Here is a 13,679-nt window from a genome sequence, read left to right as displayed (position 1 = left end):
GGTCTCAAACCCAATTCTGCCATGTGCATAAGTGCCTTGCCCACTATATCCAGTCTGCTCAAGCTGACTCTTATGTGAAGGAAGTAGGTAGTGTAGGATGGGAATGACTGTCCTAAGGGTAACTGTTCCTGAGGGTAGTACCTAAGGATATGACTGTCCTAAGCTGCTTCTCCCTTTCTCATATTTACCTAAGATGACTACCAGAGTCTGGTCATTTTGTTCTCACTTCCTTCTTGGTTGCAAGAAGGAAAGGGGGAAAAATGAGGTCAACTAGAAGTCACATAAGGTAGTAGAAGGTCTTGGGTACTTTGGTGGTAGTGAAGGGGCAGTAATTTTTACATCAAAAGCATGAAAGGTAACACTACTGTAACCATGTTACCTAAACTACAACTTAAAAAAAAAAAAGAAGTAAAGGAAATGCCAATACCATCCCTTTAGAGACTGTGGAAATTCCACTAATTACTTCTATTACATCTTATCAACCCCTCTGGGTTTAAAAGAAACTGGGTAAATTTTTTTTTAAATTAGAGCATATTGCCACCTAGAATAAAATAAATAAGGACATTGCTTCTCCCAGAATGAATTCCTAAAAGCTTGGACCTATTTTGATATATGCTGTGATTGTCTGAGCTTTCTCTTTTGCGCATCATAATTGCTCAATAAAAATGTTAATTTGTCTTAAAAACCATCTTGACAGTTCAGGTGGCAAATGTTGTTCCAGGATGTCTCTTCCATCTATGTCTAATGTAATGTATTCCAAGTTCAAACTCCAAGATGTGGAGTAATTGCTACGTATCTCCACCCATCATCAATGCCCCTCATGGGTGAGGTTGTCTAGATCCAACTGATCTTTGCTGCCCCCCTTCCTCCCATCACACTGATCCTGGTCTCTGGCATGACCTGACACTCTGCCCGGGCTTCAGCCTACCTGATTCAGGAGGTTCATGTTGCCAGATTAAGAGATTTTTCTGTACTGGGAGCCACTCTCTTGTACATGTTCCTTTTCCAGCCGTCCATGGTCCTATTTGCTAACCTCTCTGTAAGATGATTGCTTTAACTCTTTTGCCTGACAATTCCTTTCTCTCCTTTGTGAGAGCTTATGCTTTCCCAAGTATCTTGACTTTCTATTCTGCTACACCTTTCCTCTATGACATCATATGTTTGTGTTTTCAAATGATCTCTAAACCTTCCCCCTCTTTTATCCTCCTAAACTTCTTGTGAATTCTTATTGAGATTTTTTTCCTTTTTGTGGATATGAGTCCAATGGTTGGAGCTTAAAGATTTGGTCTTTGCCTCCAGCAATTTGGTGCTATCATGGTGCTGTTTGTGAGGTGACCTCACTGCATCTGTTATTTTTGAAGAACCCTCTCTCTTTAAGCAGGGGTTCTGTTTCTTAATCTAATTCCCAGTGGAAACATAGTAAGACTAGGCTCAAGCCCTGCAGTTGAAATAGAGGCACAAACAAAAGAGGGTCGGTTTTCTGTCCTGTCATATAAAAGTGTGGAACACAGGTTCTAGCATAGCCCTCTGTCCTACCATATGAAAGTATGGAACAAGGGTCTAGCCTACCCCTTAGGAAGACCCAGCTAAGCGAATGACTTCCTTCCTTCCTATAGTCAAACAGCAAAACAAAATTTTCTCAACAAAACACCTTTACCACTCTAAAGTGCCACCTATCATGGGAAGGGGGGCGTTCCGGTCCGTCCTTCACGCCCTACCGAGGTCAACAGTTGCCCCCCACGAGCGGCTCCCCAGCACGGCCACAGTCCCAGAAGCACAAGGACTTAATGCAGAACCCGGCAGCTTGGAGCAGAAAAGTGAAAGGACTATGCGTTAATCCAGGCCATCAAGTCTGCTGGAGGGGAAAGGGTGTTGCCCCATTCGCCCTCTCTTCTCTGGAAAGAAGGATGGCGGCCGCATGGGAGCCTTGTGGACAGCAGGTATGAGCCGGGGGTGTGGGGGAGACTAAAACCTCATGGGAAGGGGGGCGTTCCGGTCCGTCCTTCACGCCCTACCGAGGTCACCAGTTGCCCCCCACAAGCGGCTCTCCAGCACGGCCACAGCCCCAGAAGCACAAGGACTTAATGCAGAACCCAGCAGCTTGGAGCAGAAAAGTGAACGGACTATGCGTTGATCCAGGCCATCAAGTCTGCCGGAGGGGAAAGGGTGTTGCCCCATTCGCCCTCTCCTCTCTGGAAAGAAAGATGGCGGCCACATGGGAGCCTTGTGGACAACAGGTATGAGCCGGGAGTGTGGGGGCGACTAAAACCTCATGGGAAAGGGGGCGTTCCGGTCCGTCCTTCACGCCCTACCGAGGTCACCAGTTGCCCCCCACGAGCGGCTCTCCAGCACGGCCACAGCCCCAGAAGCACAAGGGCTTAATGCAGAACCCAGCAGCTTGGAGCAGAAAAGTGAAAGGACTATGCGTTAATCCCGGCCATCATTTCTGCCCAGAGGGGAAAGGGTGTTGGTCCCTTCCGCCCTCCTCCCTCTGGAAAGAAAGATGGCGGCCACATGGGAGCCTTGTGGACAGCAGGTATGAGCCGGGGGTGTGGGGGAGACTAAAACCTCATGGGAAGGGGGGCGTTCCGGTCCGTCCTTCACGCCCTACCGAGGTCACCAGTTGCCCCCCACGAGCGGCTCTCCAGCACAGTCACGGCCCCAGAAGCACAAGGACTTAATGCAGAACCCAGCAGCTTGGAGCAGAAAAGTGAACGGACTATGCATTGATCCAGGCCATCAAGTCTGCCGGAGGGGAAAGGGTGTTGCCCCATTCGCCCTCTCCTCTCTGGAAAGAAAGATGGCGGCTACATGGGAGCCTTGTGGACAGCAGGTATGAGCCGGGAGTGTGGGGGCGACTAAAACCTCATGGGAAGGGGGGCGTTTCGGTCCGCCCTTCACGCCCTACCGAGGCCACCAGTTGCCCCCACGAGTGGCTCTCCAGCACGGCCACAGCCCCAGAAGCACAATGACCTAATGCAGAACCCAGCAGCTTGGAGCAGAAAAGTGAAAGGACTATGCGTTAATCCAGGCAATCATTTCTGCCCAGAGGGGAAAGGGTGTTGGTCCCTTCCGCCCTCCTCCCTCTGGAAAGAAAGATGGCGGCCACATGGGAGCCTTGTGGACAGCAGGTATGAGCCGGGGGAGTGGGGGCGACTAAAACCTCATGGGTCGGGGGGCGTTCCGGTCCGTCCTTCACGCCCTACCAAGGTCACCAGTCACCCCCCGCGAGCGGCTCTCCAGCACGGCCATGGCCCCAGAAGCACAAGGACTTAATGCAGAACCCAGCAGCTTGGAGCAGAAAAGTGAACGGACTATGCGTTGATCCAGCCCATCAAGTCTGCCGGAGGGGAAAGGGTGTTGCCCCATTCGCCCTCTCCTCTCTGGAAAGAAAGATGGCGGCCACATAGGAGCCTTGTGGACAGCAGGTATGAGCCGGGAGTGTGGGGGTGACTAAAACCTCATGGGAAGGGGGGCGTTTCGCTCCGCCCTTCACGCCCTACCGAGGCCACCGGTTGCCCCCCGCGAGCGGCTCTCCAGCACAGCCACGACTCCAGAACACAGAAACCAATTTCTTAACTATCTGACTTTCAGTAGAAATACTTCCAGGGTCAATAGGTAAAATAGCAGAAATCCAAAACCAACATTTAATTCTTGAACCCAGCTGTAGAAAGGAAATCACTTCACAATGCTTTTTCAGCATGTCTGATTTGGGGGGGGGGGGTAAACTCTAAATACTAGTGGTGAATCTTATTGAAACAATGAATCTAATCAAAGCAGATAGAGTGTTAACTGGAGTTCATCTGCCTCACAGGGACGGGGAGGGGTGGGGGGTGGGGTTTTATTGGGGTTCTTCAGGGTGAAAAATAAGTATTGGTGAAGGGAAATGTGTTTGATATTTGCATGACTGAGACATAAACCTGAAAGCTTTGTAACCTTTCCCACAGTGATTCAATAAATAAATTTAAAAAAAAATACACAAAACATTAAAAAATAAAATAAAATAAAATAAAGTGCCACCTAGACTTCACCCCCTGGCTTTCATATACCTGCCAAGGATCAAACCTGGGGCTAGACATGTGCTCCATATCTCTCAAAATCCAAAATTTCTTTAAAGAGAGACACCCTGCTATCTTAAAAAAAATTCCTATTTTTATTGTTGCTGTTGTTGTAATGACCAAGAGTGTGACATTCTTGATTGTGGAGTTTCACACATCCTGTTGTGTGCTTAATAGGGATTGCATATCTTTAACTGTCAGGTGCTTGTGCACACCTGTGTGTGTATTAGAGGTTGCGCACTCTTGCAGTGCCTGAGGTGCCAAATAGCACAGCTGGTAGGACCTTACTTAGCACATGTAGGCAGCAGCAAGAATTGCACTCTTGGCTTGATAAGTTCAAGGCAGATGCTTATAGCTTCTGAGGCGTTTTCCCAGGAGGTCGCCTAGCCTCTTGCTTGCTTTCCTTCCTACACTACTTCCGGCATAAGCTCTTGACAGAAGTTGTCACCGTCTTTCACATTTCCTCTCTTTGATTTCCTGAAACCCTTCATCCACCTCAACTGAGATGGCATTTGTTTTAATATTTACTATGTCTCCTGAGATATCATGTGAATACATGTTGAAACCATGAGTAAAAGGGATCAGGATGCAAATTGGAAAATTTTATTATAGATCATCTTCATAAGATTTTGGTTGCTAACTATGAGACCGTGGAAGACCATAACAGGCATAAGTCTGAGAACTTAACATGCTGTACTATCTCCACTAGCTATGTGTCCATTATCAAGTGACCTGATTTTGCAGATCTTGAAGTTTCTGGAAAATTAAGAATTGTAAGCAGCACAGATTACTGAAATTGGATGATAGTTCTTTAAATCTTTCTCCTTGCCTTCTCCTTCACTGCCCCACCTCCTACTAAGCTATAGCTAGTCTCTTAATGCTTTATAGCTCTTCTCTCTCCTTTATCAACTCTTCCTTCTCGTCTCACCTTTCCCCAGCATTTGACCTGACCTCTGAATTTCTTTTCATTGTCTTGCATATGCTACTTCTTCCTTTCCTGTTCTTTCTAGTTGAAGACTATCAGATTTGCTTTTTAGTTTACTACATACCATGACCTGGATGAGCATTGTCCCCTAAAATTCACTCTGTCTATAATGAAACCTCTCCGTAACACTACCCTCTCCTACAACCCTATCCAAATCATCCTGCAGCAACCTCTGAATAATCTCTCTGAACTTTCTTCAATCAAATAAGATCATGAAGATGTATTTTGTAAAAAAGAAATGTTATTAAATCTTTTTAATATTCCTTTAGCTTTCTGACCATCTTCTTTTCCCTGGGGGGGGGGGGCGCGAGGGGCCTCCCCAGTAGTTCTCAGGTCTGATGATACAGTGCTTCTTGAGCCTGGCATTGGTCAAGACCACCAGAATGACACCCAATGGTGCAGTGGTAAAAGGGGCAGCACACAGTACTGGAGGCCAAATCTGGGGCCTTGAGTGTACAAGGCACGTGTTTCCCCCATTAGAGCTATCTCCTGGCCATGGGCATCTCATTTTCCAGTTAGTCTCCCAGCTCTGTTAATTTCCTCTTATCATTTATACTTAAGCCAATATAGAGGCCTCCAAGTTAATTACTTTTGCTCTACCCTTTCTCCTTCAAACCATTTAGAAATGCCAAATTAATCTTCACAAACTACTGCAACACACCAATCCCTTGGAGTAACACCTTTCATGATTCTCATTTTCTATTCTGATAAATGATAACATGCATTTTAATTTTTCATTCATCTTAATCTCCCCATATTAAAAATAACTACAACTGCTGATTTCCTATAGCACTTTAGAATTTACAAAACATGTTTCACATATTCACCTTAGTTGTTAGTTCTGAGATAATCATTTGTATGGTTCTTATTTTACCAGATACAGAATCAATAAATTGTGTTGCTTGTCTCTGAAAATAGAACTAATGGGCATAGTTTGTCCTGGTCAAAACTATCTCCCACAGGCCTTTGACATCCAAAGCCTTACAAATGGGAATTCTAGTCCACTATTCCAATCTTATATCCATTTCTTTACGTAATAATTTTCATTTAAATTTTTAAATAATCTATGTGCTTGGTTCAAATATCTTAGAAGTTAGTGTGCATTTTTAAATGTTTCCTATCCTGGTGAAGACAGGTTTGGAGGGTCAGCTTGAATACCCCATCTCTGCCCTAGTTCCTATGATATTTCTGAGAAACAAGTAAAGTCAATCTCTGTTTTTCTAGAATATGGTCTTAGTTTTTAAATCTTATGCTTAAAGAACTACTTGAGAGATTATTTTTCTAGTCTCCACCTCAAAATTTAGGGTGCCTCCAGGTCACCTCCATGGACACTTCCAGAGCCCTGGAAGTGACATCTTGCTGCTCTGACATCTCAGTCCTGTTGCTCTGATCAAGTAATAGTCAACCTGGGGCCAGAGCAATAGCACAGCAGGTAGGGCATTTCCCTTGCACACAGAAAACCCGGGTTTGATCCCCGACATCCCATATGGTCCCCCAAGCACCTCCAGGAACAATTCCTCAGTGCAAAGCCAGGAGTAATCCCTGAGCATTGCTGGGTGTGACCCAAAAAGCAAAATCATCGATAAGAGAAAAAACACATGGAGGGTGCGGGATCCCGGAGGAAAAAAAAAAAAAGAAAAAACAGGTTCCAAAAAGATCACCCGCAAGTTCCAGATGGAGTAGGTGCCGCATCCCACCTCCCCCAGATGGAACCCCGGTGACAAACACAGCTCGAGTATGCGGGAACGAGGACTTTTTCTCAAAACCGCGCGGCCGCTTATGCAGCCGCGCGACATCTATATACAAAGTGATCAATAAGAAGTAAACCACCCAATCTTTCTCCCTGAAAGTCAGAGTTAAGTTTGGAGCACGGCCACAGCCCCAGAAACACAAGGACTTAATGCAGAACCCAGCAGCTTAGAGCAGAAAAGTGAAAGGACTGTGCGTTAATCCAGGCCATCAAGTCTGCCGGAGGGGAAAGGGTGTTGCCCCATTCGCCCTCTCTTCTCTGGAAAGAAGGATGGCGGCCACATGGGAGCCTTGTGGACAGCAGGTATGAGCCGGGGGTGTGGGGGCGACTAAAACCTCATGGGAAGGGGGGCGTTCCGGTCCGTCCTTCACGCCCTACCGAGGTCACCAGCTGCCCCCCACGAGCGGCTCTCCAGCACGGCCACAGCCCCAGAAGCACAAGGGCTTAATGCAGAACCCAGCAGCTTGGAGCAGAAAAGTGAAAGGACTATGCGTTGATCCAGGCCATCAAGTCTGCCCAGAGGGGAAAGGGTGTTGCTCCCTTCCGCCCTCCTCCCTCTGGAAAGAAAGATGGCAGCCACATGGGAGCCTTGCGGACAGCAGGTATGAGCCGGGGATGTGGGGGCGATTAAAACCTCATGGGAAGGGGGGCGTTCCGGTCCGTCCTTCATGCCCTACCGAGGTCACCAGTCACCCCCCACGAGCGGCTCTCCAGCACAGCCACGGCCCCAGAAGCACAAGGACTTAATGCAGAACCCAGCAGCTTGGAGCAGAAAAGTGAACAGACTATGCGTTGACCCAAGCCATCAAGTCTGCCGGAGGGGAAAGGGTGTTGCCCCATTCGCCCTCTCCTCTCTGGAAAGAAAGATGGCGGCCACATGGGAGCCTTGTGGACAACAGGTATGAGCCGGGAGTGTGGGGGCGACTAAAACCTCATGGGAAGGGGGGCGTTCCGGTCCGTCCTTCACGCCCTACCGAGGTCACCAGTTGCCCCCCACGAGCGGCTCTCCAGCACGGCCACAGCCCCAGAAGCACAAGGGCTTAATGCAGAACCCAGCAGCTTGGAGCAGAAAAGTGAAAGGACTATGCGTTAATCCAGGCAATCATTTCTGCCCAGAGGGGAAAGGGTGTTGGTCCCTTCCGCCCTCCTCCCTCTGGAAAGAAAGATGGCGGCCACATGGGAGCCTTGTGGACAGCAGGTATGAGCCGGGGGTGTGGGGGAGACTAAAACCTCATGGGAAGGGGGGCGTTCCGGTCCGTCCTTCACGCCCTACCGAGGTCACCAGTTGCCCCCCACGAGCGGCTCTCCAGCACAGCCACGGCCCCAGAAGCACAAGGACTTAATGCAGAACCCAGCAGCTTGGAGCAGAAAAGTGAACGGACTATGCATTGATCCAGGCCATCAAGTCTGCCGGAGGGGAAAGGGTGTTGCCCCATTCGCCCTCTCCTCTCTGGAAAGAAAGATGGCGGCTACATGGGAGCCTTGTGGACAGCAGGTATGAGCCGGGAGTGTGGGGGCGACTAAAACCTCATGGGAAGGGGGGCGTTCCGGTCCGTCCTTCACGCCCTACCGAGGTCAACAGTTGCCCCCCACGAGCGGCTCCCCAGCACGGCCACAGTCCCAGAAGCACAAGGACTTAATGCAGAACCCGGCAGCTTGGAGCAGAAAAGTGAAAGGACTATGCGTTAATCCAGGCCATCAAGTCTGCCGGAGGGGAAAGGGTGTTGCCCCATTCGCCCTCTCTTCTCTGGAAAGAAGGATGGCGGCCGCATGGGAGCCTTGTGGACAGCAGGGATGAGCCGGGGGTGTGGGGGAGACTAAAACCTCATGGGAAGGGGGGCGTTCCGGTCCGTCCTTCACGCCCTACCGAGGTCACCAGTTGCCCCCCACAAGCGGCTCTCCAGCACGGCCACAGCCCCAGAAGCACAAGGACTTAATGCAGAACCCAGCAGCTTGGAGCAGAAAAGTGAACAGACTATGCGTTGATCCAGGCCATCAAGTCTGCCGGAGGGGAAAGGGTGTTGCCCCATTCGCCCTCTCCTCTCTGGAAAGAAAGATGGCGGCCACATGGGAGCCTTGTGGACAACAGGTATGAGCCGGGAGTGTGGGGGCGACTAAAACCTCATGGGAAGTGGGGCGTTCCGGTCCGTCCTTCACGCCCTACCGAGGTCACCAGTTGCCCCCCACGAGCGGCTCTCCAGCACGGCCACAGCCCCAGAAGCACAAGGGCTTAATGCAGAACCCAGCAGCTTGGAGCAGAAAAGTGAAAGGACTATGCGTTAATCCCGGCCATCAAGTCTGCCCAGAGGGGAAAGGGTGTTGGTCCCTTCCGCCCTCCTCCCTCTGGAAAGAAAGATGGCGGCCACATGGGAGCCTTGTGGACAGCAGGTATGAGCCGGGGGTGTGGGGGCGACTAAAACCTCATGGGAAGGGGGGCGTTCCGGTCCGTCCTTCACGCCCTACCGAGGTCACCAGTCACCCCCCACGAGCGGCTCTCCAGCACAGCCACGGCCCCAGAAGCACAAGGACTTAATGCAGAACCCAGCAGCTTGGAGCAGAAAAGTGAATGGACTATGCGTTGACCCAGGCCATCAAGTCTGCCGGAGGGGAAAGGGTGTTGCCCCATTCGCCCTCTCCTCTCTGGAAAGAAAGATGGCGGCCACATGGGAGCCTTGTGGACAGCAGGTATGAGCCGGGAGTGTGGGGGCGACTAAAACCTCATGGGAAGGGGGGCGTTCCGGTCCGTCCTTCACGCCCTACCGAGGTCACCAGTTGCCCCCCACGAGCGGCTCTCCAGCACAGCCACGGCCCCAGAAGCACAAGGACTTAATGCAGAACCCAGCAGCTTGGAGCAGAAAAGTGAACGGACTATGCGTTGACCCAGGCCATCAAGTCTGCCGGAGGGGAAAGGGTGTTGCCCCATTCGCCCTCTCCTCTCTGGAAAGAAAGATGGCGGCCACATGGGAGCCTTGTGGACAGCAGGTATGAGCCGGGGGAGTGGGGGTGACTAAAACCTCATGGGTCGGGGTGGGCGTTCTGGTCCGTCCTTCACGCCCTACCGAGGCCACAAGTCGCCCCCCCGAGCGGCTCTCCAGCACGGCCATGGCCCCAGAAGCACAAGGACTTAATGCAGAACCCAGCAGCTTGGAGCAGAAAAGTGAACGGACTATGCGTTGATCCAGCCCATCAAGTCTGCCGGAGGGGAAAGGGTGTTGCCCCATTCGCCCTCTCCTCTCTGGAAAGAAAGATGGCGGCCACATGGGTGCCTTGTGGACAGCAGGTATGAGCCGGGAGTGTGGGGGTGACTAAAACCTCATGGGAAGGGGGGCGTTTCGCTCCGCCCTTCACGCCCTACCGAGGCCACCGGTTGCCCCCCGCGAGCGGCTCTCCAGCACGGCCACGACTCCAGAACACAGAAACCAGTTTCTTAACTATCTGACTTTCAGTAGAAATACTTCCAGGGTCAATAGGTAAAATAGCAGAAATCCAAAACCAACATTTAATTCTTGAACCCAGCTGTAGAAAGCAAATCACTTCACAATGCTTTTTCAGCATGTCTGATTTGGGGGGGGGGGGTAAACTCTAAATAATAGTGGTGAGTCTTTTATTGAAACAATGAATCTAATCAAAGCAGATAGAGTGTTAACTAGAATTCATCTGCCTCACAGGGACGGGGAGGGGTGGGGGGTGGGGTTTTATTGGGGTTCTTCATGGTAAAAAATAAGTATTGGTAAAGGGAAAAGTGTTTGATATTTGCATTACTGAGACATAAACCTGAAAGCTTTGTAACCTTTCCCACAGTGATTCAATAAATAAATAAATAAATAAATAAATAAAAAGAAACAAAATGGGAGACTAACACCCAGGAGTGGCCGAGATTAGTACCAGGAATTTTGCTCCATGACTTGGAGGCCAGTCACAAATGCTAGGGGAAAAGGAAGCTCAGATAGAGAAGAAAGCAACAAATAAAGGGTGTTGGGAGGATCCCCCCAGGATGGGAGAAGCATGCTGAAAGTAGACTATAGACCAAACATGATTGCCACTCAATGCCTCTCTTGCAAACCACAGCACCAAAAAGGAGAGAGAGAACAAAAGGGAATGCCCTGCCACAAAGGCAGGGTGGGATGGGGGGACAAGGGGTGGGAGGGATGCTGGGACCCGTGGTGGTGGAGGATGGGCACTGGTGGAGGGATGGGTACTTGATCATTGTATAACTGAAACCCAAGCACAAAAATTTGTAAGTCTATAACTGTACCTGATGGTGTTTCACTAATAAAAAAAAAAAAGCAAAATCATCATCATCATCATCATCATCATCAACCAAATTTTCGCTGGCCAATTTTTTATATCATTGGATCTTATTCAGGTTATGTTGCTATTTAATTTAGTTTAGCTAGATGGTGCACTCTTGGAAAGCAAGGGCAGTTTTTAAATCCTCTTTGGGTTTCTACATTGCATGGTCTCATTCATTTCTTAATTTTTTGGTTTAATTAGGGATATGAGCTCTGGTTTCATTATAAAACAACCCCAATTCAAAGGCAAAGCAGCTCAGTCTTTTGCATCCAATAGGAACTGACACTGAGCAACAACCATAAGGTTCAGATTTTCACCTTTTAAGTGTGAATAATAACACATACGTCATAGGGTTGTGAGGATAAAATTCAATCATTCATGAAAGGTAGTTTGTTTCCTTCTGATTCAAAGTAAGAAAGCAGCAATTATTTCCTATTATTAATGTGGTATTAACATATTAACTCCACTATAAACAATATGAATAACAGTAATTTTTAAATTAAGGTTAGATCCAGGTAGCTCCGTGTGATATAAATTTAGCCTAGAATATATTAAAAATATGTATATTCAATAAAATTAAAATTAGACAATCTCTCAAGAGGAATGGTAAGTACCAGTTCATTTAAAACTTTTTATATATATTTTATGATGGCATATTGAAAATAAGTTGGAAAGCTACTCATTGTGAATATGCCTGTGGTGAAATGAATGAATAAAAGAGCAGAAAACCCCAGCTCTGCATAAACCTGCACCGTTTAGTTGTATCACATCTTAAGTCCTATAGTGTCATTCCAGAAAGGTGAGAATTCCTGGGAGAACACCCAGCAAGATCAGTTGCCAATTTTGTAACATAGCAAGAGAGTTACTAAGGAGCATCTTAAGATCAAGGACCTTATTTCTTTTCTTTACTTTTTCTCTTTTTCTTTTTTGTTTGTTGGTTTTGGGGATAAACAGAGTGATGCTCAGAGCATATTCTTGGCTCGTTGTTCAGAGATGACTCCCAGGGAGGTTCAGGAGACCATATAGGATGCTGGGGATGGAACCTGGGTCTACTGCATGCAAGACAAGCACACTGCCCACTGCACTACCATTTCAGTTTCATGGGCCCCCCTTTTTTTCAGAGTTTGGAAAAAACAACACTGCAAGATGAGCCCTGATGAGTGATAAAATTCTGATTCTCTTATCATTAGAAAGGGTGAGAGTTCAGAAAATTTACATTGGAGTATTAAGTCATAATTCTTAAGAGATTTGGAAAAGATATTTATTTTTCCAAGAATTCAATCAAGTCCTGGATTCAGAAACCAGGATCCCCAAGCTCTGCTGGGCAGATGCATCATGAAGGAATCATTTTTAGAATATCACGTTTTCAATTCCACTTCCACCACTGACTCACTCACTGCTTCTTTACCTGAAGCATATACATTCCTGGAATGATCATGAAACAGTGAACACAGTCTTGCAGAAAGTAGCAGAAAAAGATGATGAGAGGAAAGCTTCAATCCCTTAAGCCAAATATTACAGCATTTCCATTATTAATAAGAGAGTTGTCCACTACATTGGAACAGCATCAGAAGAGGAATTCCAGTGGTCTGCATGAAAACCAAGAATGTGAATTCTGCAGGTTGGGAATCACACTTGCCTTTGTGGAAGCCTCCATGGTCAGAGCACATCCAAGTGTATGATCTGCTGAGATACAGTGACCATTATTCTTTGCAAAATTTTGGAAGCCTGTGGTCCAGCCAAAGTGTGGGATATAGGTATAGAAGATCCTGAGATTTGTGACTGAAGAGTAAGGATACCCGACAATCTAAACTTCCTTCCCTGCCCATTCTTGAAATATGTTTATCCTCAAATCCCTCAAGCTGAATATTCCCTATCCATTTCTTCTCAACTTCACTTGATGACTTGATCACTTGACATCCCGTTACTCATCGATTTGCTCAAGCAGGCACCAGTAACATCTCCATTTGTCCCTGTTGCATGCTAGTGTAGCCCAATGGCATCTTCTCATTCTAGGAGATAACATAACTGTTGCATTCGGAGATGGTCGTTCTGTTGAGAGCGAATGGAACATCAGGAATAAGATTGTTTCTCCTAAACATTGTCTTCGTGAGATTCAGCTGGAATCTTCCACTCACAGTGGAAGTCGGCCAGCATTTGTGCCACTTGGCTAATGTTTGGTGTTATTAGAACGATGTCATCAGAAAAGCAGAGGTGGTGTAGTTGCCAACCATCTATCTTCACTCCCATTCCTTCTCATTCCAGTCGTCGCATGACGTTTTTGAGGCTGGCACTGAAGAGTTTTGGATAAATGGTATCACCCTGATGAACCTTTCTCTTAACATGGATGATCACTTCTTTGTAGAATGGGGAGATCCTGGTAGTGAATCCATAATAGAGTTCACTGAGGATCCTGATGTATTGAGTTTGAATGCCCTGATTGGCTAGGGCTTCGATGACCACTTCCGTCTCAACAGAATCAAAGGCCTTCTTTAAATCAATGAATGTTAGACAGAGCGGCATCTTGAACTCCTGAGAAACCTCAATGAGCTTGGTTATTGTGTGGATATGGTTAATTGTCCTGAATCCTTTT

Source organism: Sorex fumeus, unplaced genomic scaffold (assembly GCF_029834395.1).
Source record: "Sorex fumeus unplaced genomic scaffold, SorFum_2.1 ptg000037l, whole genome shotgun sequence".
Taxonomy (NCBI): domain Eukaryota; kingdom Metazoa; phylum Chordata; class Mammalia; order Eulipotyphla; family Soricidae; genus Sorex; species Sorex fumeus.
This window is presented reverse-complemented; position numbering follows the sequence as displayed.